Genomic DNA, 27524 nt, shown 5'->3' on the forward strand with positions numbered 1-27524 from the left:
TATCTTCTGAAATGATAGGCATGTCAAAAAGGGAAAATGTTATTTTTAAACCATAACTTCCTTCTAAGGAGATTGAAAGAAGTCAAAGGAAACCACAAGTTCTCAGAAAATGCTTGATTGCTGCTTACAGAGCAGGTGGCCCCTTTGTTGAGCTAAGCACCTGTATACTTTCTTTCAATATTTTTTCAAGGGAAAAAGGTCTATGGTTTTCATCAAATACTCATATGTACAGACAGGCAAAGAATTTGACAAAGAAAGGAACTAACAAAGAGGACAACTTAATTTTACGTTAAATATTTCTGGATTCTCCTGATATTTTTTTTAAATCTCCATGTCTATTTTTTTTTCTTTACAAAGACAAGTCAATATCCCCAGGAAATTAAAATTCTTTTTCGGCATTTCCTCTTTTTCTTCTTTCTAGATATTTGTGCTTTGACATTGCTAAAAAGATCTTTTCAAAACCAAAATGACTCATTCCTTTCCTTTAATTTTTCAGTTTTAAAAGATTCTCAGCCTTTTCTTTTTGAAGCTCACTTCACAAATTTCCATTAGATTCTGGACTCATGAAAAATCCAACTGGATAGCCAGTGCCCCTTAAATGTCTGCATGTGGCTGATCCATGAGTTTATGAAGGGTTTAAACCTGTCTTAAGCCAATTTGCTCATTACATCATTTAGATTATCTGTTATAGTTACTGATAGTTGCCAAGACAGGCGATTGAAAGCTAATATCTGCAAACTTGTCAACAGTGTATAATGAAAGTGAGCCTTAGACTGAAATCTGCCATATATACATTTATTAAACGAAGGTTTATTAGCGACATGGGCACAAAACAAGATAAGACTGTTGACAGAAACGCTTCTATAAACTCTGTGAAATACCAGTTCTCTGTACTCTGAAGAGGTTTGAACACAACTTGCTTAAGAGATTCATTTGATTCTGACACAAAGTTCTGGAGGCAGAAACATTCTAGAGACAGTAACTTTAGGGATCATCTTTCAGAATACAAGTTGTATGTATGTGTGCTCAGTCACTTCAGTTGTGTCTGACTCTTTGCGACCCTATGTACCCCATGAGGTTCCTCTGTCCATGGGATTCTCCAGGCAAGAATACTGGGGTGAGTTGCTATTTCCTTCTTCAGAGGATTTTCCCGACCCAGGAATCAAACCCGCATCTCTCATGTCTCCTGCATTGGCAGGCAGGTTCTTTACCTCTGGCGCCACCTGGGAAGCCCAGAATACAAGTTACTAGAGCCTTATATCTTGTTCATACAATGGGGTGGAATGGTAAAAAATGTTTCTACTAATACATATATCACAGAGCCACTAATTCTGCCAATGAGTGAATACAGTTTGTAACATTTATTGTAGTAATCAGCAAAGTCTTTGGTGTTGATGGGAGATAAACACATCTGTCATCCATGCAGTATTGCTGCTTCTAGGGAGCTACCTTTCTTAAATGTGAACAGGTAACCCCAAACTTGTCTATTTCTGATTAAGGCACTGGTTACTCTAGAGTCCAGCTCAAACTTAAACAAACATGTTATCACATTCTCAAATCTGAAGTGCTTTACAATAACATACAGATGTCACAGCAGCCACTTAAGCTTTTCCCTCATTCCTGAGATGCCCACACATGACCTCTTCTAAGCTAAATCGGCTTTGCTGCAACTCATGCAAAGAGCAGCTTTGGGGAAGTTGGGAGATTAGAAGGTTTCGTGGAAGGAGGGGTGTCTAGGTTAGGAAAGGGTACCACAGCTTTAGAGCCAAGAACAAGGAACCTGTCAAGGACCACTTAGCAAGAAGCGTCCCAAATCTTAGCCCTGGAGGCTTACTGTCCACTCAAGTTCACATTGCAATATATTGGGTTGGCCAAAAAGATGGAAAAACCGAATGAACTTTGTGGACAACCCAATACCTAACATGTCTGATTGCCTTCCTCCGGGATTAGCTTTGTTTCTAACTGGTAATTTCTGGCAACAGAGCTTTCCAACTTCTCTGTCATCTAAAATCATAATCTTGGTACATTTCATTTCTGCAAGATTTCACATCCATTCAATCTTGAAGCTTGTCTGGTCTCTATTTATGGTATTTCTCAACCTATGACACCATTTGTGCAAAATAAAAAAGCTGTGCCTTGTTCAAAAAGCAGAAAAAAGCTACTGTGAAAGGAACTAAGCAGTCTTTCTCTTTCACTCTGTCCTGGTGTTATTTTCATTTGTGATTCAATGAAGCACTCCCTCAACATAGGGTCACTCGGGCCCTGGCTCATGACTACTAGCAGCCAGGTCCACTGTCCCATGAGCTGCTAGATCACATTCCAGGCCCCAGGTGAGATGAGGGAAGCCCTCTGCCCAAATCCCCAGTGGATGATGACCCATGGGATTGTAGCCTCTGTGCCAGGACACGCTTAGGGCCTGGATTGGAGGAACGAGAGAGCTTGCTCCAGTGGGGTTGCCCACTGAAAACACCATGCCCCTGCCAGCTAGAGGCTGGGCCTCCAGGCCCTCTGTGAGATGCGGTGGAGCACGCATATGCATCTATAATGCTCTCTGTGCCAACAGGAGGCCCCACTGGGGCAGAGGGAGTAGTGATCACTTTGCCAGGACAGGGTGAGAAAGTTAGGCACAGCCTAGGATGCCAAGGGTAGGGGTGAGTCTGGTGGTAGAAAACCCACTCTGGGGCAAGAAGGAGGCTTGGGGACGTGGGTGGTATTACAAGTGAACAGTGGCTCCAAACATCCAAAACTTGCTTCCTTGCCCCATCAGATTTCACTTACAAAACACAGAGCGAAGATAAAATTGTTAAGAATTTAAAGACAGTGACCACAGAGCATTAAATTGCAAGCAGGGTCCTTGTGACTGTGGGGCCCTATGATGGTTAGTCCTATATATTGAGTATATCAATTTGACTGGGTCATTTTGGTGCCCAGATATTTGATGAAACATTATTCTGGGTGTTAGCATGAAACTGTCTTAGGATGAAATTAGTATTTAAGGGATTTCCCTGGTGGTCCAGTTGTCCCATGTGGGAACACCATTTCAATCCCTGGTCGAGGAACTAAGATCCAACATTGTGTTTTTATTTTGTATCTAAGTCGTGTCTGACTTTTTTGTGACCCCCTGGACTATAGCCCGCCAGGCTCCTCTGTCCATGGGACAGTCCAGGCAAGCATACTTGAGTGGGTTGCCATTTCCTTCTCCAGGGGTCTTCCTGACCCAGGGATTGAACTTGTGTCTCCTGCATTGGCAGGCAGATTCTTTACCAGCAAGCCACCAGGGAAGCCCAAGAGCCCACATGTCACGAGGCAAGTAAGCCCATACACTGCAACTAGAGAAACACCCTCTCTCCATAATGGAAAGCCAAGCCAGCCAAAAAGAAAAAGAAATTAACATTCAGATCTCTGTGTGTATGTGCTTAGTCGTGTCTGACTCTTCGCAACCCCATGGATTATAGCTTATGAGGCTCCTCTTTCCATGGAATTTTCCAGGCAAGAATATTGGAGTGGGTTGCCATTTCCTTCTCTGGGGGATCCTTCTAACCTAGGAATACAACCCATGTCTCTCGTGTCTCTTTCAAGTCTTTATCACTACACCACCCGGGAAGCCCCATTGTAATCTGTAGACAGGAGTAAAGCAAATTGCCCTCTCTGATGTAAGTGGGTTTTATCCACTAGGTTGAAGTTTGTTTAGAACAAAAGGCTAACCCTTCACTGAGTAAGAGGTTTCATCCTGCTTGATTGCCTCCAAACTGGGAAAGCAGCATTTTTCTGCCTTCAGACTCTGCCCAGGGCTTAAATCTTCTGGCCTTGGGACCGGAACTACGCTAGTGGCTCTTCTGGGTGCCTAGCTGGCCAGCTCACCCTGAAGATTTGGGGACTTAGCCTCCATAAAAGCATGAGCCGGTTACATATATTATCCCATTGGCTCTGTTTCTGGGAGAACCCTGACTAATAGAGGCTCTGTGTGCCTGAGTGCTCCCCTGTAAAGCCTGCCTTGGGTATCTTCCATAACCTTCAGTTTCTTTTGATTCCCACCTTTGCCAGGTAAGCTCAGAACTTTGTCTCTTCTTGTGAGTGTCATGCCAAAGCTCCCAGCTACTCTCATTTGGGGCACTTTCCTATCAGAGTCTCACAAATAAAATCAATCATTGTCACCCTCTTTTAAGAAACATCCATGGTTCTCCTTATCATAAACTTCCTTTACATTCACAATCCTTGGGGATCTAACCTCAATGTAAAACTTGCCTCAATATCAGCCATTTCCCCTCATTAATTTTACTTCCTTCATACTTACATTTGGGTACTGAGGTCATTTCCACCACGATACTTTTGCCCACATTTTTCTTCAACCCTTAAATGAAGCCCACTGCCTTTTAAGGCCCAGTTTAAGCTATTTGGGCTTCACTGATAGCTCAGTTGGTAAAGAATCTGCCTGCAATGCAGGAGACCCCTGTTCAATTCCTGGGTCAGGAAGATCCCCTGGAGAAGGGAAAAGCTACTCACTCCAGTATTTTTGGGCTTCCCTTGTGGCTCAGCTGGTAAAGAATCCACCTGAAATGCAGGAGACCTGGGTTCAATCCCTGGGTTGGGAAAATCCCCTGGAGAAGGGAAAGGCTACCCACTCCAGTATTCTGGCCTGGAGAATTCCACGGACTGTATAGTCCATGGGGTTGCAGAGAGTTGGGCACGACTGAGTGACTTTCACTCACTTAAGCTATTTTTATTTATTTCATATAGCTCATGAGAAATCTACCTAATGCCAGTTTACAGTGGACTAGCTTTCTTGAACCTCTTGTACTTGACTCCTCTTCTCACTTGTATTTATGCACTTCTTATAGCTACTGTCGTTAAGCTTTGGCAAGTGTTTTCCCTATAATGTGACTACAAGTTATTCATAGATACCATGGTACATGGATCATCTTTCCTAGGAAATGTTGTATTCCTATTAGGAGCTCAAGGAATATTCTTGAAAGAATGAATGGATAAGTTAACTATTGCTCATAGGTTGAATGGTGCCCTCCTGAAAGATATATCCACATCCCAACCAACCCCTGCACTTGCGAAGGTGACTTATTTGGGAAAAGCCTGGAAAAAGTTCCTTTGTAAATGTCTTATTAGATTGGTGCAAGAGCAATAGCAAACATAATTGCTATTGGTGCAAACATAATTGTGGTTGACTTTTGTACCAACTACAATTACTTTCGCACCAACCTAATAAATTTAGGATCTTGAGATAAGAGCATACTGAATTATTTGGCCCTAAACCCAAAGACAAGTATCCTTATAAGACACAGAAGAGAAAACACAGAGAGAAAAGGAAAGGGACAGGTGAACATAGACACATTGATTAGAGTGATACATTCACAAGCCAAGGAATACAGGAAGCCACTAGAAGCTGGAAGAAGAAAGGAATTCCCCCTAGATCCTCCAGAGCGATTGCAACCCTATCGGCCCTGATTTCCGAATTCCAGCCTCTGGAACTGTGAGATAATCAATTTCTGCTGTTAAACCACCTAGGTTTTGGTCATTTGTTATGGGCAGCCCTAGGAAACTAACATGTCCATCTTTATCTTGGGATCTTTGTAGAATTAGTCTCCATGATGTCTGTGTATAATAGTAGAACCATTTTTATCTCAGAAGCTAAAGATAAAATTGCCCTAAGCACCTCACATAATGTGTACTACTTGAAATCTTTAAAACGACAGGTGCAAAATTCTTCCAGCTTTTTCAAAAACTGACATTCAAATTACATGATTTTTCAAGAATGCTGTATAAATGACTCATGTGTATTCTAAAATTTTTTATTTAGATTCACATGAGTAGTAAGAAATAAAAGAGAGATCCGGTGTACCCTCTTCCCAGTTGGTAAAATCAAACAGTAACATCTTACAAAATCTTAGTGCAATGTCAAAACCAGGGTATCAATGTGGATACCTGATCTTATTTGGATTTCCCCAATTTTAATGATACTCCCTTGTGTGTGTATTTAGTTTATGTAATTTGATCATCTGTGTTGGTTCGTATATCCAAACAAAACAAAAGTCTTCTTCTGCCACAAGGATTCCTCAGACTGTCCTTTTTTAACCACACTGGCCTCCCTGTGTCTCTGCCCCCACCTATTCTATCCTTAGTTAGTTAGTTCAGTCGCTCAGTTGTGTCTGTCTCTTTGCGACCCCAAGGACTGCAGCACACCAGACTTCCCCGTCCATCACCAACTCCTGGAGCTTGCTCAAACTCATGTCCATCGAGTCAGTGATGCCATCCACCTATCCTTAAGGATAACAAATTGGTGAATCTCAAGGGCACTAAGCTGAGTGAAAAAGCCAGTTCCAAAAGGTTAGATACCATATGATTCCATTTACATATCATTCTTGAAACAATAAAATTATAGCAGTAGATAATAGGTTAGTGTTTGCCAGGCAGTGTATATTGTCTTGAAAGTAAAAGTTATTCAAAATCTCTCAGAAGACTTAAAGTTATCCTATACAGCAAATTAATTCTGAGACTCAGTAAAATATTTGGGGAAATCTTTTGTTTGCTTGTCATTATTTTGATACCGGGTATACTCAATTCTTGCTTTGGGAAATGCACTAAAATGCCCAATGAGAAGCCTCTGAAATGGATTATATGTTATACGTTAAGCCCTTTGGTAGGGAAAATGACCCACCTCGTATGAGAGGTTTTCAGAGAGATATGATAGAACTTAACAACAACAAACAAATGAACAAACTGCGGATGGAAATAATCAGTAAATAATCTATAATGAGAATAGAAAAGTATCTCATTCTAGCCAAACTGAGAGCTATCGCCCAGGAGATACAGATTCAAGAAGCACTTTAATTGTGTTCCATCAGACTGCAAATTGGAGAGCAGGGAGAGTTGTAAAGGCAAAAATCATAAGGTTATAGTTACTTACAAGAGTTATAATTGGAGCTGGCAAGAAGTAAGAGTGCTTATTAAGTAAGGATTGGTTGGGGTCTGAGATAGTTGCATGATTACAAAGGGGAGACCTTGAGACCTTAAGGTTGTAGCTGGCAGCTGTTGGCAGATATAATTTTGAGAACAGCTGGTGATGTCCTTGATACAGTTTGGAAAATTCAAGTTCTCAGTGATGTAGGAACATGGCTGAACTCACATCCACAATGGCACCTGGCTCCATTTTGAATGCCTGAATTGCAGTTATTCTATTTTGATTTTTAAATACATTCTTTTCTTTAATGGTTACAGTAGATGAGCAATGGATGTTCAACAGAACAGAAGACAGTCTATTCTAGGCAGCATAAAGTTCAAGCCAACACATGTATAAGCCAGAATGACTTCCTTATACCTCAATATGTAAAAATTTCTTCTATCAAAACAAAACAAAAAACAGAGACTTCCCTGATTTGGTGATTAAGATTCTGCCTTCCAAGACAGGGGGTGCGGGTTCGATTCCTAGTTATGAAACTAAGATCCCATATGCTGCCAGGTGTGGCCAAAAAGTAAAAAAAAAAAAAAAAAAAAAAAAACCGGACAAGATTGCAGAACAGGTACAATAGTGATTACATAAGAAATAAGTTAAAGTTATGTCTCCAATAAAGAACTGAGAGAAAAAATTTGGCAGATGAATTAAGGATTTGAGAGAGTAAGCAATTTAGGTTAAGATAGAGAGGCACAGACAGTTAATGATAAGCCACGTGGCCTCTGGATTCCTGGAAGAAGGTAAATGGACTTGTGATAAGCTTGACTACTTAGGTCTATCATTGCTGATGGAGAGATGACAGTTCTGCTGGGTTGAATGGTGGCAAGGGGGTGAGGAGACACAAGGTGTCATCTCCTATGAGTCAGAAAAGCTGTACACGAAGCAGTAGTACAAAAATAACAACAGAGGCTTGCAAAGATGGGTCCCAAGAGTTTCAGAGAGAACCAAAGTAAGGTCATGCAAAGTTCCAGGACAACTGGCAGTCTGAACTGATAAGCGCATGTGCTGCGTGCTGAATCACTTCAGTCGTGTCTGACTCTGTGTGACCCTATGGGCTGTAGCCTGCCAGGCTCCTCTGTCCATGGGATTGTCCAGGCAAGCAAACTGGAGTGGGTTACCATGTCCTTCTCCAGGGGATCTTCCCAACCCAGGAATCGAACATGCACCTCTTATGTCTCCTGCATTAGCAGCACCTGGGAAGCCCTGGGAACTTAAAAGCATATCTCCTCAAAGTTTTGCAGTCAGATAAGTGGGACAGTGGGGCATTTAAGAAGTCTCTGAGACCATATATGGCAAATGAGTTTTATCTCCTATACTAAAAACCATACTAAATGTTTTCCATTACTAAAGAAAAAAATGCAAACTTTGTCAGGGAATTGTTATTGTTTTCATTTATGGGGTAGAAACTGGCTTGGATAGAAGAAGCAACTTGCCTAAGGTCACTTAGCAGCTAGTGACAGACAGAGTCAGCAACTATTAATAAATTCATCTGTCTGACTTCAAATCCAACCCAACTTTCCCATCTCAATGATGGGGTCAGGGAGGGGTATCCTGGAGATACAGAGGAGAAAGGGAATTTAGGAAGGTGATATTATTTTGGAATCTACAGAGACTAAATCCTAAGGAAATCAGTCATGAATATTCATTGGACTGATGCTGAAGCTGAAACTGCAATATTTTGGCTACCTGACGTGAAGAACTGACTCCTTGGAAAAGATCCTGATACTGGGAAAGATTGAAGGCAGGAGGAGAAGGGGATGACAGAGGATGAGATGGTTGGATGGCATCACTGACTCAATGGACATGAGTTTGAGTAAGCTCCAGGAGTTGGTGATGGACGGGGAAGACTGGTGTGCTGCAGTCCATGAGGTTGCAAAGAGTCAGACACAACTGAGTGACTGAACTGAACTGAACTGATAGAAACTGAAGGTTAAATCCCCCACTCCTGTCCTTTTGAAAGTGAAGTGAGCAATTTCCCTGGGTTTTGCTTCATGAATAGAGACGGAAATTTTGACTATTGGATAGAACTCTACAAAATACCAGATGCTATATTTGAGCAGAACTTCTCTGGGTAAATAAATTACACTTAAAAATATGTACCAAACCTCATTGAGGCTGCAGCAATTCTACAAGAAACATTTCAAAATAAAAGTGCAAGAAATGAAGAATTTAGGGACTCATAAATGTCCTTTGATACTTAATCAGGATGCAAGTTCAGAATAGCTCAGATGTAACATATTTGGGCAGGGGATAGGGGGTCGGGACTGAAGAAACTGTAATAGAAAATGACCTAAAATTATATCAAGTTCATGAACTTGTATCATGCTCATTTGGGTAAGTAGATTGATTCCCTTCCCTATCTATGTCACAGGTGTGACAAGGAAAGGCATTTGGCACATACAGCCTTGCACAGATCACATAGGCTGGAGGATTTGAAAATCAGTGGCATCGTCTGGGATTCTAATGTTTCTAACTTATTCTTTGGACAGGTGATGTTGAAATTAGTACACATTAGGGAGAAAGTTCAACGAATTTAAGAGAGCATGTGTTGTCATTCAGTTGCTAAGTCATATCCGACTCTTTGCGACCCCATGGACTGTAACATGTTAGGCTTCCCTGTCCTTCTCTATCTCCTAGAGTTTGCTCAAATTCATGTTCACTGAGTCGGTGATGCTCCCTAAACATCTCAAAAGATGAGGACTCTCATCTTTTGGAGTCCTCTACAAAAAGAACACACAAAGATGGCAACAATGCATGGAGTAGGTATTGTTTCATTTTATTCTGCTTGGTTTGCTACTTGTATGTTTGTAGACATCCTGTAGTTACATGGGATTTTTGGCCTCCTGGAGTGTTGCTGAATTATCTTTAGTGACCACTAAATCCACTAGAGAACAGGTCTTAATGCAAAACTAATCATTGGTTGATATTTTGTTACCCATATTCCTGTGGCTTGGCTCAAATCAGAGCAAACAATGCATTTCAATTTAGTGTAACTAGATATCCTACTGCTTAATAAAAATACCACAGTCACAGTGAATCCTTTCATGCTCGGACTAAAGGATTTTTGTATTTGGTTCTTAATCAAAGATTGAAGTTACAGACTGAAGCAATTATGTTTTAGGAAAATATAAAATTTGCTCGGTATTAATTTAGTTCCTTCTTCTCAGAGGATTTTTCTGGTGGACATTTTTTTTTTTTAAATGAGACTTAGAAGTGTTTTTAGATGACTTAATGTGAGGATTATTCATTCATTTACTTAGAATTATATGAATGTTAGGGGTGCAGTCACATTTTTCCATTTTCTCTGTGGCTGTAAAAAAATTATTTTCTCCCAAGGTCTGATTAATATATTTTAAAAATATCTCATAGACATATGTATCATGTTCATATAGGATATGTGGGGGGTGTGTATATGTGTGTGTGTGTTTAATTTGATTTCTGGCTTCTGTATTTTTGCTTGGCATTACAAATAGGTAACCTTGCCATATTAGACTTTAAAAAAGTATTTTTTAGATTATGATGCTGAGTCAGAAATTTTTCTAGCCAGTAATACTTTATAAGACAGAAAAATAAGCTATTTTTCTGAAGAACCACTAATAATCTTAATAATTGTTTATAATACACACTTGTCCATACTTTCAGGGAAAGAAGGTTTCCTGGCAGTCATGAGTCCATCACATTTTTAGATGTGGGTTACCATATTCAGTATTTTATTTAATATGATTTATAACCAAGACAGAAGTGCCAAATTTTCCCACACTGAAAGATCTATTAAAAGATCTAGTTCAAACCAGAACTTCCTAGGGAGTAGAATAAAGACATCATTAAAAAATTCAAATTTTTGTGGTATCTGTAATTTTCTTACATGTTGCTAGAAAAGTAGTAATAGATGGAAAACTGGAGTCCTTCTTTATGTAAAAATACATTTGTTATAATGATTGCATTGTATTTTACATATGTTTCATGGTAAATTAAACCACTCATTTTGTATAGATGGTGTTTCTTATGTATCACATGTACATTGTCTACACAAAATGAAGACAGTGCACCAGGCTCCTCTGTCCACGGGATTCTCCAAGCAAGAATACTGAAGTGGGTAGCCATTTCCTTCCCTGGGGGAATTTTCTGATCCAGGAATCGAACCTGGATCTCCTGCATTGCAGGCAGATGGTTTACCATCTGAACCACCAAGGAAGCCCTATGTATCGAATGCAGTGTCACAAAATCTGTGGGCATGCCAGCTTTTAAAAGGATACTATTTTGCTTATATAAGGTTTTAAAGTAATCAAACTCATAGAAACAGAATGCAGAAGAGTTGCAATGGACCAGAGAGAGAGAGGAGGATGTGGAGTTATTGTTCAATGGGTACAGAGTTTCAGTTTTTCAAGATGAAAAGAGTTCTGGAGGTGGAAGACTGTGCTGATTACACAACAGTGTGAATGTACTTAAATCACCAGACTGTACACTTAAAAACCCTTAAAAGGGTAAATGTATCTAAGGAAAGGAAAGGAGGGGAGTTTAGGGTGAGGCATTTAGGCAAAAGTCCATCTCACTCACTAGGCCAACACAGGCTGTGAGAAAGAGAAGTCGGGAAATTTGTCTTCTTTACAGAGACACCTAGGAGTAAACTTGGCTCATGACTGGTCCCACTTAGCAGGAAAGGAGTTGGTGGGATGAGAGGAGTAACACTCGTATCTTGTGGCTTTTACCTGTAGGCTGGAGGAAGTTTGAGAGGTTTGGGTCTCTTCTCTGTTTTAATTATATATTTCTGTATGGCTGTTCTGGGTTTCCATTGCTGTGTGGGCTTTTCTCCAGTTGCAGCAAGTGGGGGCTGCTCTTAGTTGCGGTGCGTGGGCTTCTCCTCGGCTAGCTTCTCTTGTTGCAGAGCATGGGCTCTAGGGCACTCAGGATCCAGTAGCTGCGACATGTGGGCTCAATAGTCACAGTTTCCGGTCTCTAGAGCACGGGCTCAGTATGTGTGTTTGTGACTAACGACAGCAACAACTGCCATGTGGGAGCCTCCTTGACCTGTTTCTCCTGCATTGGCAGGCGGATTCTTTACCACCGAGCCACCAGGAAAGCTCAGTTTGAGACTTCTAAATGCACATTTTTGTGACTATTCTGAACAACACTTTTTAAGCCACACCTGAGTGTGGTATTTCGGAGAAAGCAATGGCACCCCACTCCAATACTCTTGCCTGGAAAATCCCATGAACAGAGGAGCCTGGAAGGCTGCAGTCCATGGGGTCGCTGAGGATTGGACACAACTGAGCTACTTCACTTTCACTTTTCACTTTCATGCATTGGAGAAGGAAAGGGCAACCCACTCCAGTGTTCTTGCCTGGAGAATCCCAGGGACCGGCGAGCCTAGTGGGCTGCCGTCTATGGGGTCGCACAGAGTCAGACATGACTGAAGTGACTTAGCAGCAGCAGCAGAGTGTGGTATTTAACTCAGTGTATAGGTATTGCATTTGACACTTTTTATTATTTTTTGTTTTTATTATTCTACCTCTGTGTTTTTCCCCCACCCATGATATTCTTTAAAACCTTGTAGAGTTTCTGGCTATCCCTCTACAAGTTTGGGGTGACAATCCAATATAAGCATGCTCTAATATTTTAATGTAATCCCACTCCTAGGACTAGTCAGCTTGTATTTATGTATGTGTTTATTTTAAATTTTTTTTGTTTGTTTTTTTTACAAACCTTTCCCTCCATGTTTCAGTGACCTATTACTACATTAAAAAAAAAAAAAAAAAAAACCTACCACGGAACTTAGCAATTGATAACAGCAACAAACAGTGATTTCTCAAGATTATGTGGGCTGGCTGGTTTGGATGGGGTGGTTCCCACATGTTGTTGTTTGGGGTCACTCTTGGTGTGCTCAGTGAGAAGCTCCACTCAGGCTGGACCACGCAGATGACCTCAGTCATCTGCTGACTCAGCTGAGTGGTTGGACGGTTTGGGCCTAACCAGGCCTCTCTTTCTCTCCATGGAGTTTCTTCTCATTCAGTAGCCTGATCTGAGTTTCTTTATGTGGTGATGGGATTCTAAAAATAATGGAAGCTTCAAGGCCCGGAAGTTATCCAGCATCACTTCAGCTGCATTCTATGGGTTAAAACAAGTCCCAGGACAGCCCAGTTTCCAGAGGAGGGACACAGACTCTACCTGTTGGTGGTAAATGTGGCAGGAATTTACAGAAATGGGAGGAATCATTGGTTGCTGTATTTGCAGGCAATCTCTACTCCATATACAGATTATTGTTGTTGTTTAGTCACTAACTTGTGTCTGACTCTTTTGTGACCCCATGGACTGTAACCCGTCAGGCTCCTCTGTCCATGGGATTTTCCAGGCAAGAATAAAGGAGTGGGTTGCCATTTCCTTCTCCAGGGATCTTCCCGATCCAGGGATAGAACCTGCAATTCCTTCATTGGCAGGCTGAATCTTTACCACTGAGCCACCTCGAAAGCCCGCATATACAGATAACTGATGCCAAATGAAATGTTCTGCTTGAGAATGGGCCCAATTAATATTCTGAGGCTTTGCATCAAGCTTAACCTGTAGCAATATTATGTAATTCTTATGTGGGAAATTGTACAGTATAAGCTACAGTTTTATGTAAAAACTTGAAGCCACTGAAGAGGTAATGAATTTTCTTTTCCAAGTATAGACAAGGGTGAGTTTTGAGGCTTGAAATTTTGGGCATTGGGGGTTTGAATCTTGGCCCTGTTATGCACTTTTCTCCTTGGTATTTAGGATTTAGGTATAATAGGATTATTGTGAGGATTAAATGAGTAAATATATATATATATATATGAAGTTTAGGAAAGAGCCTGGAACACAGCAAATACATAATAAACATTGGCTTTAAAAATAAAAATCATCATGCTACTGCTAAGTTGCTTCAGTCGTGTCCGACTCTGTGCGACCCCAGAGACGGCAGCCCACCAGGCTTCCTCGTCCCTGGGACTCTCCAGGCAAGAACACTGGAGTAGGTTGCCATTTCCTTCTCCAATGCATGAAAGTGAAAAGTGAAAGTGAAGTCGCTCAGTCGTGTCCGACTCTAGCGACCCCATGAACTGCAGCCCACCAGGCTCCTCCATCCACAGGATTTTCCAGGCAAAAGTACTGGAGTGGGGTGCCACTGCCTTCTCCCATGAATTATCATTACCTATTATTAAATGTAATGTATTATTATAATGTAACACAGAAACGTTAGTTTGGATTAAGCCTCTCGGAGCTGCAGTTTTTTGTAGTCTTATTAACTTTATCGTTACTCCTGTGTTTTTCCTGCTTTCCTGCCTCTTGCCAAGTAAAACAGCAGGTGAAAAAAATCGTTGATTAACAGCTGTGCTAAAGAAATGATTTACCAACTTTTAAACAATGCAATCCGTATGAAAAATATAATTTACACTGTAGCCCAGGATGCTGTAATCTACTCAACTACACTTAATATTGTACAAATATTTCATGAAACAGTATGTATTTTCAAGTTATGCTAGGAACTCTGATTTTTTTGTTCTATTCTATTGCAGTGAATCAATAACAAAATGTCGATTGTGACCCACTATTATTAATTTCATTACCTATTGAAGGGTTTGAAGCTATATATTATGGTCATTGGTTATTCAGCACATGTTCAACCCAGAAATTGTTTCAAGTGTAGTGCTATAATACTATGCCATATGTTCTTTCCATACAGGCCAATTTGATTATGGAGCAAAAAGTTTTTTTTTTTTTTTTTTTTTTCACAAATATGGCCTGACCTCTCTAATCAAGAGGCTTCTAAATTCTCTCTTTGGCCACCTGATGTGGAGAGCTGACTCATTTGAAAAGACCCTGATGCTGGGAAAGATTGAGGGCAGGAGGAGAAGGGGATGACAGAGGATGAGATGGTTGGATGGCATCACCGACACGACAGAAATGGGTTTGCGTGGACCCCGGGAGTTGGTGATGGACAGGGAGGCCTGGCGAGCTGCGGTTCATGGGGTTGCAAATAAGTCAGACACAACTGAGTGACTGAACTGAACTGAAATTCTCTCAGTGGGACCTAGGGATCAAGGGAAGGTGTGTACATGTTGTATTTTTGTATAATAAGAAATGAAGTGCCTTATTTGTTTGAAGCTAGATGGACCAGGCTAGAATTCCAACTTCACAACTTACTCCCTTATATTTTCAAACAAGTGATTTAAACTTAACTTTGAAGTCTTGGGTTTTTTTTATCAGTTAAAGCAAAACACAGCTATTATCGACTTCAGTCTGAGTTGTGAGTATTAAATGAGAACACATTCCCAAAGGCCCAGCAAGGTGCAAGCAAAGAAGGCTCTCTTCATCCTATCATGGAACACAAACTTCCAAATTCATAGCTATTATTTAAGTTCTGTATTTTCTATTTTTCCAGGTATGTTAAGACTTGGTAGAATACTATGATTAAACTCTATTATTTCTTTAATGCAATTTAATTTCTACAACCATGTATTGTCCTGATATTCTACCTAATATTGCTAATAAGGGTTATAGTTATTATTTTGGAATATGGATAGGAATTATGAAACAATTTTGCGTTTGCAGGTTTTGGTTTGACCTCCCAGTTAACACATGATCGTGCGAAAAGGTGTGTACAGGAGAAAAACATTTCTTTTATGTTGCTAAATACATTAAACGAAAGTGAGGTGCAAAATACAAGAATTGCCTTTCTCCTTGAGCCCAACATTTAAGGTTACCAGCGTTCTAGTGCTCAGTCAGGTAGTATCTTTGCCATAGGTGAACTAGTTTGGAAGGAGTCAGGAGGAAATAATGATCATCTCGAATATGGAGCTCTAAAATGGGACTGATTATTTTAAATTTTCTTCCTTTAAGGCGGGGATTATAGAAGTGTGACTGAAGGCAGAGGGTGGCGGACGGGGGAGGGCGAGGAGAGGCCGTGACACTTCTGCCCTGTCCTGGAGTGCAGACGGCCGCCGCCCCCTTCGCTCCCACGTGGCAGGTCCAGACAGCCCGGCGCGGACAGGGGGCGGGGCCGCAGAACCCCTCCCTTTGCTCTCAGGCCCTTCCTCAGGCCTGCACGGCGCCAGCGCAGTCCTCCACCGCCAGGGGGCGGGCGCGGCTTGCCAGCGGCGGGGGCCCATTGGTTGCGCCGGGGAAGTGGGGGAGGCGGCCCAGCGGCGAGCTGGCTTCCTCCTGGCCACTCGCAGGGGTGAGGGGAAGCCGGAGGAACCCGGGAGGAAGCCGAGGAGCGAGCGGGAGGCGGCGGCGGCGGCTCCCGTCGGCCTTCTGCAAGACTGACCGTAGGGAGGCCGGAAAGCGGGCGCGCGCGGCGGACAGGCGGGCGGGAGGCCGGTGAGACGGACGGGGAGGCGGACCGTGCCGCGGCCGAAGGCAGGGAGGCTGGGGGGAGCCGGGGACCCACCTTCACCTTCATCTTCCGCTCACCCCGCGATTGCCGGCCCGGGGCGTGCCCGGGTGGTCGGGGCGCGTCCCGCCGGGGGCAGGGCGCGACAGGAGCGGGGCACCGGAGCGTGGCGGGCCGGGGGTCCAGGCCGCCGGCCCCGCGCGGGCATCCCCAGCCCGGCGGCCGGTCTCCGGGCTCCGCGGAGGGCGGGGCGGCGCCTGCACCTGGCGCTCCGGCCTGGGGCTGGCACCTGGGGTGCGCGTCCCGCGCTCGGTCTCCAGCTCGGGTCGGAAATGCGGGCCGAGTGCTCTAAAGGGGCGGGGATGGAGTTGGATGTTGCATTAGAACTCTGTGGAGGGCGATCTTGGCTTAGTTGTAAAGTTTTAGTGTCTTCTGAGCTGGAGGTACTTTTTATTTTTTAAACCTATCCAGCCCATTGGAATTCAGTATCACGGATGGACGTACTGTTTTTTCTTTTCTTTCTTTCCCACTTGTTTGCTGCTAAGCTCACAGTTTCTACAATATGTTACAATTTGTGACCCTAGATCTAAATAATGAGTGATGGACTGACAATCTCCAGCTGTAATTTTTTTTGTTTTCATCACTCTGTATTTTTTAAAAAATTTCTTATCATACAAAACTGTTTAATTCACAGAAGCTTTTCTTTGTTTCTTTCTATTTGACCAAAAAGAATATGAATACAGCTGCTTACGAGGCGCTGTGCCAGCTGCTTTCCGATGCACATTTTATTTCTTAACGACCCATAGAGTAGGTCCGTTTGTGTATTTTCCCAATTTTACTGAGAAAATATGATCTCCCCTAGAGGTTAGGTTCAAAAAGATAGAGACTAGCAGGAGATCCCAGACCCCTTGAACTCTTAACTACCTTTCAGGGCTAGTGATATCCTGTCAAATTTTATAGGTTTTGGGGAGACCTTAATGTTTTTCATACAGTGCATTATTGAGTACAAATTACTAACACCAGCAAGAGATTGGCAGAATCAGCATCTGGTTGTGGTCATATCCATATCATTAACTATACCTCCTTTTAAAGGCTGCCAGTCTCAAGTTCTGTGGCAGTTTACTAATTAAATCACAGCGTTCCCCCCTCCCCCCACCCTTTATACAGGTGTGAGAAGCTGTAGTCTGTGTAATGTTTTCTAAACTCATTTTTCTTGATAGCAAGAAAGAGTTTGATGCCGTGATACTCTCCCAGGGGATCTCTCAGAATCACCTATAAATGAGGCTTCAAAAAAGGACACAGGTCAGGTTCCTCCCCAAGACCCCAGTGGAGGGATCTTCTGTTTAAAAGGGAGTAAAGTAAGACTGAGCCCACTAGGTTAAAGTGGCCTTTTAAATAAACTTAATAACTGTTACAATTTTAAAAAGAATTACTAAGTAACTAAATCTTTTGTAATTAAAGAAGATAACTTTAAAAAGGAAAAGATCATTGGAGAGAATGTCAGAGGATAAAGAGATTGTTGTTGAATGGTGATAAGTAGTCCTTGTGGGACATCAGAGAGTCTGACTTTTATTTAACCACATATTTTAAGTCTTAAATGGTCAGCCTCAGTATTTGAAAACTTGTATATTCATAATTAGACATACCAGAGTACTTATTTGTGCCTGCTGGTAATTATAGGTAACATGGATACTGTGAATAAGGCAGCCTTGGCTCTCAAAGCTACTGTACTTTCTCTGAGGTATGAATCTTCCCCCACCCCGCCACTCCTTACTTTTATAACTCCTTTCTCAAAGCTGAAAGGTCCAAGACCTAAGAAGAAAGAGATTTTGGTCTTATGCATCACAGAAATGCATCTAGCTGAGAATTTAATAAATAGCAAACATTTGTCTTAAACTTAGTCCAGAAGAGTTCCTGAACTTGGGATCAGAAAATTGGGATTTTAAGCAGTAATTCTGCAATTAGTTCATTGCCCAATAGAGGGCATTGGCCACCTTATTAATATCATATTTTTGCCTAATTTCCTTAATCTGATTGGGGTGATTGCACATGACTCCCAAGCTCTTTAAACTTGAAAAGGTTTTGTGAATTTTATTCTGCTCTTAAAATAGAGTCAGCTGATATTTTCTCAGGGGAGAAAATTATGTTCCACTACCTCTAAGTTTCTAGTTTCACCCCATCAGTATTCTTCCATTGTCTTCTTCACTTTTTCATTTGATTCAAGCTGTTTGTATTACTTATATCTCCCTTATTTCTAATCTAATTAATTTTCATCTATTCTTTATTTTTCTAGCTTTACTCTGGTGAGTTTTTCAGTTGCCTTTAAAAATTAAATTTAATCTATGTAACATAAAATTTACTATTTTTAAGTGTACAATTCTATGACATTTAGCGCATTCATAGTATTGGGAGGTCATCACATCTTTTAAAAATACTAATTTATTTAATTGGAGGCTAATTACAGTATTGTAGTGGTTCTTACCATACATTGACATGAATCAGCCATGGGTGTACATGTGTTCCCCATCCTGAACCACCCTCCCACCTCCCTCACCATCCCATCCCTCAGGGCCATCCCAGTGCACCAGCCCAGAGCACCCCGTCTCATGCATCGAACCTGGACTGACGATCTGTTTCATATGGTAATATACATGCTTCAATGCTATTCTCTCAAATCATCACACCCTCGCTGTCTCCCACAGAGTCCAAAAGTCTGTTCTTTACATCTGTGTCTCTTTTGCTGTCTCACGTATAGGGTCATCATTACCATCTTTCTAAATTCCATAAATATGTCTTAATATACTGTATTAGTGTTTTTCTTTCTGTCTTACTTCACTCTGTATAATAGGCTCCAGTTTCATCCACCTCATTAGAACTGATTCAAATGCATTATTTTTAATAGCTGAGTAATATTCCATTGTGTATATGTACTACAGTTTTCTTTTCCATTCATCTGCCAATGGACATCTAGGTTGCTTCCATGTCCTAGCTATTGTAAACAGTGCTGCGATGAACATTGGGGTACACGTGTCTCTTTCAATTCTGGTTTCCTCAGTGTGTATGCCTAGCAGTGGGATTGCTGGGTTGTATGGCAGTTCTATTTCCAGTTTTTTAAGGAATCTCCACACTGTTCTCCATAGTGGCTGCACCAGTTTGCATTCCACCAACACATCTTTTTAATTCTACATTTTCATTACCCCAAAAGGAAACCTCGTGTTCATTAAGCAATTACAATGGGAATTACCCCATTCCCCAACCTATGGCAACCACCAGTCTGCTTTCTCTACAGATTTATCTGTTCTGAATATTCCATGTAAATGGAGTCATAAGATAGGTGATCTTTGTGTCCAGCTTCTTTTACTTCACATTAAGTTTTAAAGATTCATCCATGTTGTAACCTGTATCAGCATTTTGTTCCTTTCTATGACTGAATAATATTCCATGTATAGATACATACTACATTTTGTTTAGTATTCATCCATTGATGGATCCTCGTGAGTTTTTGTGTGCCAGTAAGAAAAAATTATATAGATGTTTGTAGCTGTGAGTCTGAATTGATTTTCATCATGGCTTGTTTAGGTAGTATCATGGTTATCTGATGTACTGCCTAGCTATCCGTGTGCCATGCTATGCTACGTTGCTTCAGTCATGTCTGACTCTTTGTGACCTCGTGGACTGTAGCCCGTTAAGCTCCTCTGTTTATGGGATTTCCCAGGCAAGAATACTGGAGTAGGTTGCCATATCTTCCTCCAGGGATCTTCCTGACCCAGGATCCAACCTGTATCTCCTGTTGTTTCCTGCTTTGGCAGGGGGATTCTTTACCACTGTGCCATTGGCAGTTAGGATATCATTAAATGTGTCTTGAAAGACCTGTGATTGACAAAGAAATGAATTTTTAATTGGTTCAGAAAATTTTACACTAGAAGCTTCTTACTATCTGTTCTTTGCAAATGGCTGCTAACTTGCATTCTTGATTTTGTGATAGAAATGACACACTCTCCAGGCCCTTGGGCAGATGGAGGCTCTTTGCTTCTCCATTTCTTCATGTAAATAATTTGACTAACAGAATTATGTCTGCGCTGGTACAGTGAAATTCTGAAGACTAACTTAAAGACTGTATAAATGAAGGGAATATATAGGGGACTTCTAAAACATTCAGAATAGGTACCTGTACCATCCCATCTGATACAGTGTAAAATATTGGAATTATAGGAAATGAAGATAGTTATACTCTATGGAAATTGTACCTTTCTCTTGTCTCTTTTTGTAGCGATTTGTGAACTAGACACTTCTTTACTTATGTTCAACTTATAGTTAAAATGTATTTAGTTTTATTTTGCTATTGATCATATCTCTCCCTCCCTCCTTCCCTTTGTGTCTATCAATCCATTCGTCCATCTCTCTTTCTCCTCTTGGATGGTATAGTGTAAGATTAAAGCAGGTTACATTACAGCCATTTAGTCAGCAATTGTGAAACTCTGCAGGAGCTGACAGAAGAAATGTCATTTTGTCTCGTTTTCTATTTGGGATATGTTTGTACTCTTAGTTACAGAAATCTGATCCCCACTTCATTTCTTCAGTTGGATTATGAATTTTTAAGCAAAATTCTGATTTGGTAGAGGGAAGCTGCAAGAAAATATTGGGATGGTTTTAATTTTACACTCTGTTGTAAGCATTGCAAACAGGAGTTCTCTTTGCTCTGTTCCTCACACAGTGTTTCCAGGTTTATCCACTGCTCTTGTCTCCCTCACTCTCACAGGAGACGCGGCCCAGAGTCTAGCTGATTTCCATTGTTAAGGAAAGAAAGAAGATTCTTGTCTTGTGAGTTTTACCTTTGGCCTCTTGTGGCCTAGATCTGACTCACTCCCCAGCCCTACTCTAGACTTCTCTGTGTGTTTGGATTGATGTACTGTTGGGCTGAAGTACTCACATCTGAGCTTGACTGAGGGTCACCTGGGGAGTTTATTAACCATGCACGAGTTTTAATCCTCTCTCCAAGAAATTCCAGGCTCAGGAATTTGCCTTGTATTGGGTTGGCCAAAAAGTTCATTTGGGCTTTTTTGTAAGATGTTACAGAAAAACCCTGATGAACTTTTTGATCAATCCAATAAAAGGCCTACCAGTAATTGATGTTGTTGTTTAGTCGCTAAGTTGTGTCTGGCTCTTTGTGACCCCATGGACTTCAGCCCACCAGGCTCCTCGGTCCATGGGGATTTTCCAGGCAAGAATACTGGAGTGGGTTGCCATTTCCTTCTCCAGGGGATCTTCCCAACCCAGGGATTGAACCCAGGTCTCCTGCATTGGCAGGTGAATTCTTCCCTGCTGAGCCACCAGGGAAGCCCTGTGTGCGCGTGATGTGGGCTATTTTATAGTTAGGGCTTCAAAGAACCAGATATGGGATTTCATTGAATCTAAGCTGTTTGTAAGGTACACCATTATTTTACACACTACTAAGAGGAAGAAATGTGGTTGTAAACCTCATCCTGATTAAAGACTTGTTAAAAGAAAGGAGATAGTGTGCTTCTTAGAATCAGTAAAGTAGAATGTCAGGTACCTGAGACACCACAAGCCCCTCTTGTTACAGTGAAGGGTTATAATGAAGCCATGGGTAAAAAGAATTATAATGTAACAATCCTTTAGGCCTTATACTTTGTAAAATTTGTTTATAATAGAGTTTAACATAGGATGCCTGTACTTGACATGTGTTTGTAATGAAGATTACACTGATGCCTTTGTTTTAAAATGCAGTGTAACTGTATCAGAGTGTAATGCACTCTAGTTTGGCCCCATGTTATTTTCAGCGTACCCATTTCCAGTCTTTTATGTGTGGGTGTTGCAGATCAGTTCAGAAATCTTATTTTTAAGCTTCTGTGTACTTTAGTGATTTCCATTTTGTGTAGTCCATTAAAATTTGTACTTTATGCTACAGTGACATTGGTGTGGCTTGCTCATTTGAGTTCTTTTTTGTCACCCTTTCTTCTGTTAGAGAGTTCATAACCCCTGATGCCATCTAGCCAGTTACATGCATATACACCAGCCACCTGTGTTGAGTAGTTTTAGGATTTTGTGGTAGTATCCGTGTCAGCACCAAGTTTGGTGTTGACTTAAAAAAAGTCACACGCTAAAAGTTGAGAGTTATGTTTTACTTGGTGGAATTTTTAGGACTTTAAGCCCAGGAGACAGCATCTCAAATGACCCTGTGAGAACTGCTTTCATGAGGGGAGGCAGGGGACAGGTTATATAGAAGTTTCGTAACAAGGGACAGGTAGTCCGAACAGCAAAAGATTATTGTTAATTAAAGGAAGCCAGATAACTCAAGGAATTTATTGCAAGAGTCTGGGCTCACTGAAATCATTCCTTTCATATGTATCTCAGCTATCTGGGTCCTGTATCCTGTGTTTTCCACATCTTGAACTTTCTTGGGACTCTCTGTAGGGAGTGGCTGTAGTTTGATGGCTGCTAGATCACAGGTATTCTCTTTTCTGAGTGCCCTTAGGGCTTAGGAACTCACAGTGGAGGGCTGGAATCTCCTTGACTGAGACATTCTTGGTTACTGATGTGGCAAGAAATACTCCATTTCTTAGTGAAAGTCTCTCAGTCATGTCTGACTCTTTACGACCCCATGGACTGTCCTGCCAGGCTCCTCTGTCCATGGAATTCTCCAGGTAAGAATATTGGACTGGGTAGCCATTCCTTTTTCCAGGGGATCTTCCCATCCTATCGAACTCAGGTCTCCTGCATTGCAAGCGGAGTCTTTACATCTGAGCCACCAGGGAAGCCCAAGAATACTGGAGTAGGTAGCCTATCCCTTCTCCAGGGGATTTTCCTGACCCTGGAATCGAACCAGGGTGTCCTGCACTATAGGCAGATTCTTTTCCAGCTGAGCTACCAGAGAAGCCCATTTCTCAGTGGGTCACAGTGAACCAGAATTCTGGCTACCAACTTCAAAAGAAGCACCACAGTGGAACATTGGGGCCTGAAGAGGAGACTAGGTTAAAACATAGGTTAAAATGAATCTTTCTTCACCAGTGAGAATTCAGTGAAGAACAGCCCCTCCTGCTATGCTGCTTCCTCCAGTGGCATCATTTTGGCAAATGAAATATTTTTTGTCTATAGAAAGCTGCTTAGACTTGGGGTGGGGGGGAGGGGGGTATGTGTCCACTTAGTGTCTAATCACTTGGAGTATATACAGAAAACATGTTTAAATGCTTGTTAATCAACTGAAGTATTTTAGATGTCTAATATCTCAACTATCTGAAGGGGAAAGAACTTTAGGTCTCTAGCTGATTCATCTTGGTGGAAGGAGTTGTCCTGTGGAATTCTCGGTGTTGGGTGAACAGTGCTGAAACAGTTTTGCGCTTAGAGGGTGGTATGTGTGGTCTGGCAGGCTCGGCTCCCCCTCCTTCCTTCCACCCGTCATTGGGGCTGAGTCAGGACAGGCAGGACAGTTGCATGGTTAGCACGGCTGCTTGTAACTGGTTTTTAACTGGAGGGACAAGACAGGATGACAGTTATAGTTTGTCTTGTCTCGTTCTTAAAAGAATGGAGTTGTATCCAGCTGCTACACATCAGACGGAATATCTCTGAAGTGTTACTTTGTCCAGGCACTGCCAGGAGAAGCAAATAAAAGCAAAGGATAGCAATTTATGGTGGGTGGACTACGGAGGAAAGCTGAGTGCACCCAGAATATTTCAGGGAGAGAGGTGCCCTCTGGCTCATTTCTGCTTTTCCATAGTATGCTTTTAATTCTGTTTCTGAGGCCCAGTTAGATACTAATCCTCTTTTTAATGTAATTTCAATGTGATGCTATTAAGAAAATAAGTAAAACCATATGATGCTAGTTCAGAAAAGTTTCAAATCCAGGATTAGATCATTTGTATCCCTCTCTTCTTGAGGTTTTCAGTAGAATATTACCATTTCCTTCTGAAGAAACTCACTTATTGGATCTATTGAATTATTATTTTAAAGTGTTTGGTCTGTTGCTTTGTAGTTTCGTCTTTTTGAAGGCCATTTTGCAGGAGAGTGGATACACTTACATTTTCCTCAGTGATCTTTGGAAAAAGTGAATATATTCTTGGCACTGTAGAATTATACAGATGTCCTCCTTTCCTTCCCAAATGCTTTGTTTTTAGCTCCTTTTTCTTTTCTTTTTCCTTCTAGTAAGATTAGTTTGATCATTTAAAAACCTAGGATACTTTTCCAGTTGTTACGCAGACATCTAAAATTTTCCCTTTAATCTTTTCAGGTCATACTTCCACCTAAGTGTCTGACACATGTGTGTGTTAAACTGGTAGATTTTAGAAACATCCATTCTCTAGGATTTTGTATCAGAGTCTCCTATGAGAACTAAAATATTTTCAAGGTAGTAACTGGGTTTTTTTCTGTTGCTTAACAGAAAACAGCAAATTCTATTAAATTCACAATACTTATAATATAGTGATAGCAACTCACGTATTTTGAATGTTAAGATTCTTTCAAGTGAATGCAATCTTCTTACCATCTTCATTTTGTTATTTCAAAAATGTACCCCTCTTGGTGAAGATGTGTGCAAATGGCCTCTGGATGATACGAGTACTTGAGAACAGTCTGCACCTGATACGGTGATGGCTTTCTATTAAAGCGAAGGTTCCTTAAAACTAAATATTTGAAATTTAAAAAATTGATCAGACACAGTTACCCATATCCTTTTGCCCTTTTAAAGTCCATCACACACACACACACACACACACACACACACACACAAGCAATCACTTTTAAACACTTACCAAAGCAGTTAAGCTCTCCTCACCATCATTTTTACAGTTAATGAAAGGATATATAATGAGCTTAATTTTTCTCCATTTTTTTTTAATGTCTCCTGGGATCCTTTGAAAAACATTCCAGAGTCTATAGATTTATTCCTGTCTTTACTGTAGGTGGACAGCTGCATCTGTAGGAAAGGAAAGACGCCTTCCTTTCTTTTGAAGAGAATCTGTGATGTTGATTCTCATTGAGTAGATGCTTCTTATGTGGAGAGCAGTTGATTGTGAAAATGTGTGGTGAACATGAATGGAACAGAGAATTCAGGGTTGTTTGATCAGTCCTTCCTCTCTGCTGGTACTGCTCAGAGGTCCCATAGAAGCCATATGGGAATTGTATACTGCAGGTAGTCCAGCAAGAAATGTTGGCATATTAGAGCATGGTCAGGAAAGTTTTTAATTCCTCTATTTTAAACGTTTTTTAAATTTCAATTTCATTTTTTTATTCCTTTACCTCAGGTGGCAAATTATGACTGATGGGTCTAATGGGTCATGAGCCAAATTGGCTTTTGTATTTTTAAGTGATCAAAAAGAAAAAAAGCAAAAGCAGAATAATAGCTTATAATGTGAAAATTTTAATAAATAAAATTTTTTCTTTATAACACAACTGGGCCCATTTGTTTCAGTATTGTGAACAATTGTTCTCCAGTTATAACCACAGAACAGAGTAGGTTTGACAGAGACTCTGTGGTCTGCTGGCGGCTCAGCTGGTAAAGAATCTGCCTGCAATGTGGGAGACCTGGGGTTCAATCCCTGGGTCCAGAAGATCCCCTGGAGAAGGGAATGGCAACCCACTCTGTATTCTTGCCTGGAGAATCCCAAGGATGGAGGAGCCTGGCGGGCAACATTCCATGGGGTTGCAAAGAGTCGGACCTGACTGAGGGGCTAACACTTTCACTTCGACACTGTGGTCCACAGAACTAAAGCATTTACCCTCTGGCCCTTTTACAGAAAGTTGCCAACACTTGCTCTGTTTTATTTACATAAATGCAGGTATTTTTTGCAAATAATTTTCTTTAAATACCATACTTGTATTTGTAAACATAATATTAGAATAATTTCCCCTTGTGACTTTTAGCTGTAGCATTCTTTAGGTTTCAGCATTGTGTCATTTTTCTCCTTTACTGCTCTGGGACTGAAAATTTCGTCTATTACATTCTGGTCTTGAGGGGATCTGGGTTCTCCAGAGAAACAGAATCAATAGGAGACCATCTGTCTGTCTGTCTATCTCCCTGTCTATTAATATCTACCTTGTGTGTATGTACTCAATTGCTCAGTCATGTCTGACTCTTTGAGACCCTGTGGAGTGTAACCCACCCAACTCCTCTTTCCATGGGATTCTCCAGGCAAGAATACTGGACTGGGTTGCCATGTCCTCCTCCAGGGGATCTTTCCGACCCAGGAACTAAACCCGAGTCTCCTGTACTTGCAGGTGTATTCTTTACCTCTGCACCACCTGGGAAGCACACGTATCTGCCTACCTAAGATAAGTAGCTGTCAGAAGGAATCGGCTTGTGCAGTTGTGAAGGCTGAGAAGTTGCAGGATCTGTAGTCAGCAGGCAGGAGAGCCAGTGATATGGTTCCAGTCTGAGGCCACAGGCCTGAGAGCTGGGAGAATTAAGTGGTATAAGTTTCAAATCTGGAGGCAGGTGAAGACCTGAATATTCATTGAAAGGACTGATGCTGAAGCTGAAACTCCAATACTTTGGCCACCTGCTGCAAAGAACTGACTCATTGGAAAAGACCCTGATGCTGGAAAAGATTGAAAGCAGGAGGAGAAAGGGACGACAGAGGATGAGATGGTTGGATGGCATCACTGACTTGATGGACATGAGTTTGGGCAAGCTCCTGGAGTTGATGATGGACAGGGAAGCCTGGCGTGCTGTGGTCCATGGGGTTGCAAAGAGTCGGACACAGCTGAGTGACTGAGCTGAAACTGAAGATCGATATCCCAGCTTGAAGACTATAGGCAGAGAGTGAATGCTGCTCTACTCAGCCCTTTTTGTTCTCTTCAGGCCTCCCAACTGATTGAACAAGGCTCACTCACTTGGGGAAGGCAAATTGCTTTACTCTAATGTTAATCTCATCCAGTAAGATTCTCACAGACACATCCAGAATGTTTAACCAAGTACAGTGTCTGGGCACCCAGTGGCCCAGTGGAGTAGACACATAAATTAGCCATCACAAGGCCTAAATGTACTTCAAATCAATTTTTAGACTTTGACTTCTTTTCCCGTTGGTCTTCTGGAAAAGCCTTAATTCACATGAATATTAGAATCGTCTATTGATTCTCAGTTGATTCATTTAAAATTGCCGTCTGGGAGGAAACATTTTCCTCTACCCTTTTAGTTTCTTTTGGCTGGTCTAAAATTAACATGAAACAGATTAACAGAAAGTCAGAAGTTTAATAACATGT

General features: G+C 41.4%; 1 protein-coding gene across 2 annotated transcripts in view; it reads left to right on the top strand.

The window, feature by feature from the left end:
• The first annotated feature begins 16113 nt into the window (after nucleotides 1–16113).
• FAM3C (family with sequence similarity 3 member C) overlaps nucleotides 16114–27524 on the top strand; it is a 54181-nt gene continuing 42770 nt past the window's right edge. The window contains exon 1 of one of the 2 annotated variants that reach the window (XM_027539146.1): nucleotides 16114–16297. The gene's annotated coding sequence lies outside the window, so the exon portion shown is untranslated. The remainder of the gene's footprint in view (nucleotides 16298–27524) is intronic. The other variant, XM_027539147.1, reaches the window with a different exon arrangement.

This window comes from Bos indicus x Bos taurus, chromosome 4, assembly GCF_003369695.1.
Source record: "Bos indicus x Bos taurus breed Angus x Brahman F1 hybrid chromosome 4, Bos_hybrid_MaternalHap_v2.0, whole genome shotgun sequence".
Lineage (NCBI taxonomy): Eukaryota > Metazoa > Chordata > Mammalia > Artiodactyla > Bovidae > Bos > Bos indicus x Bos taurus.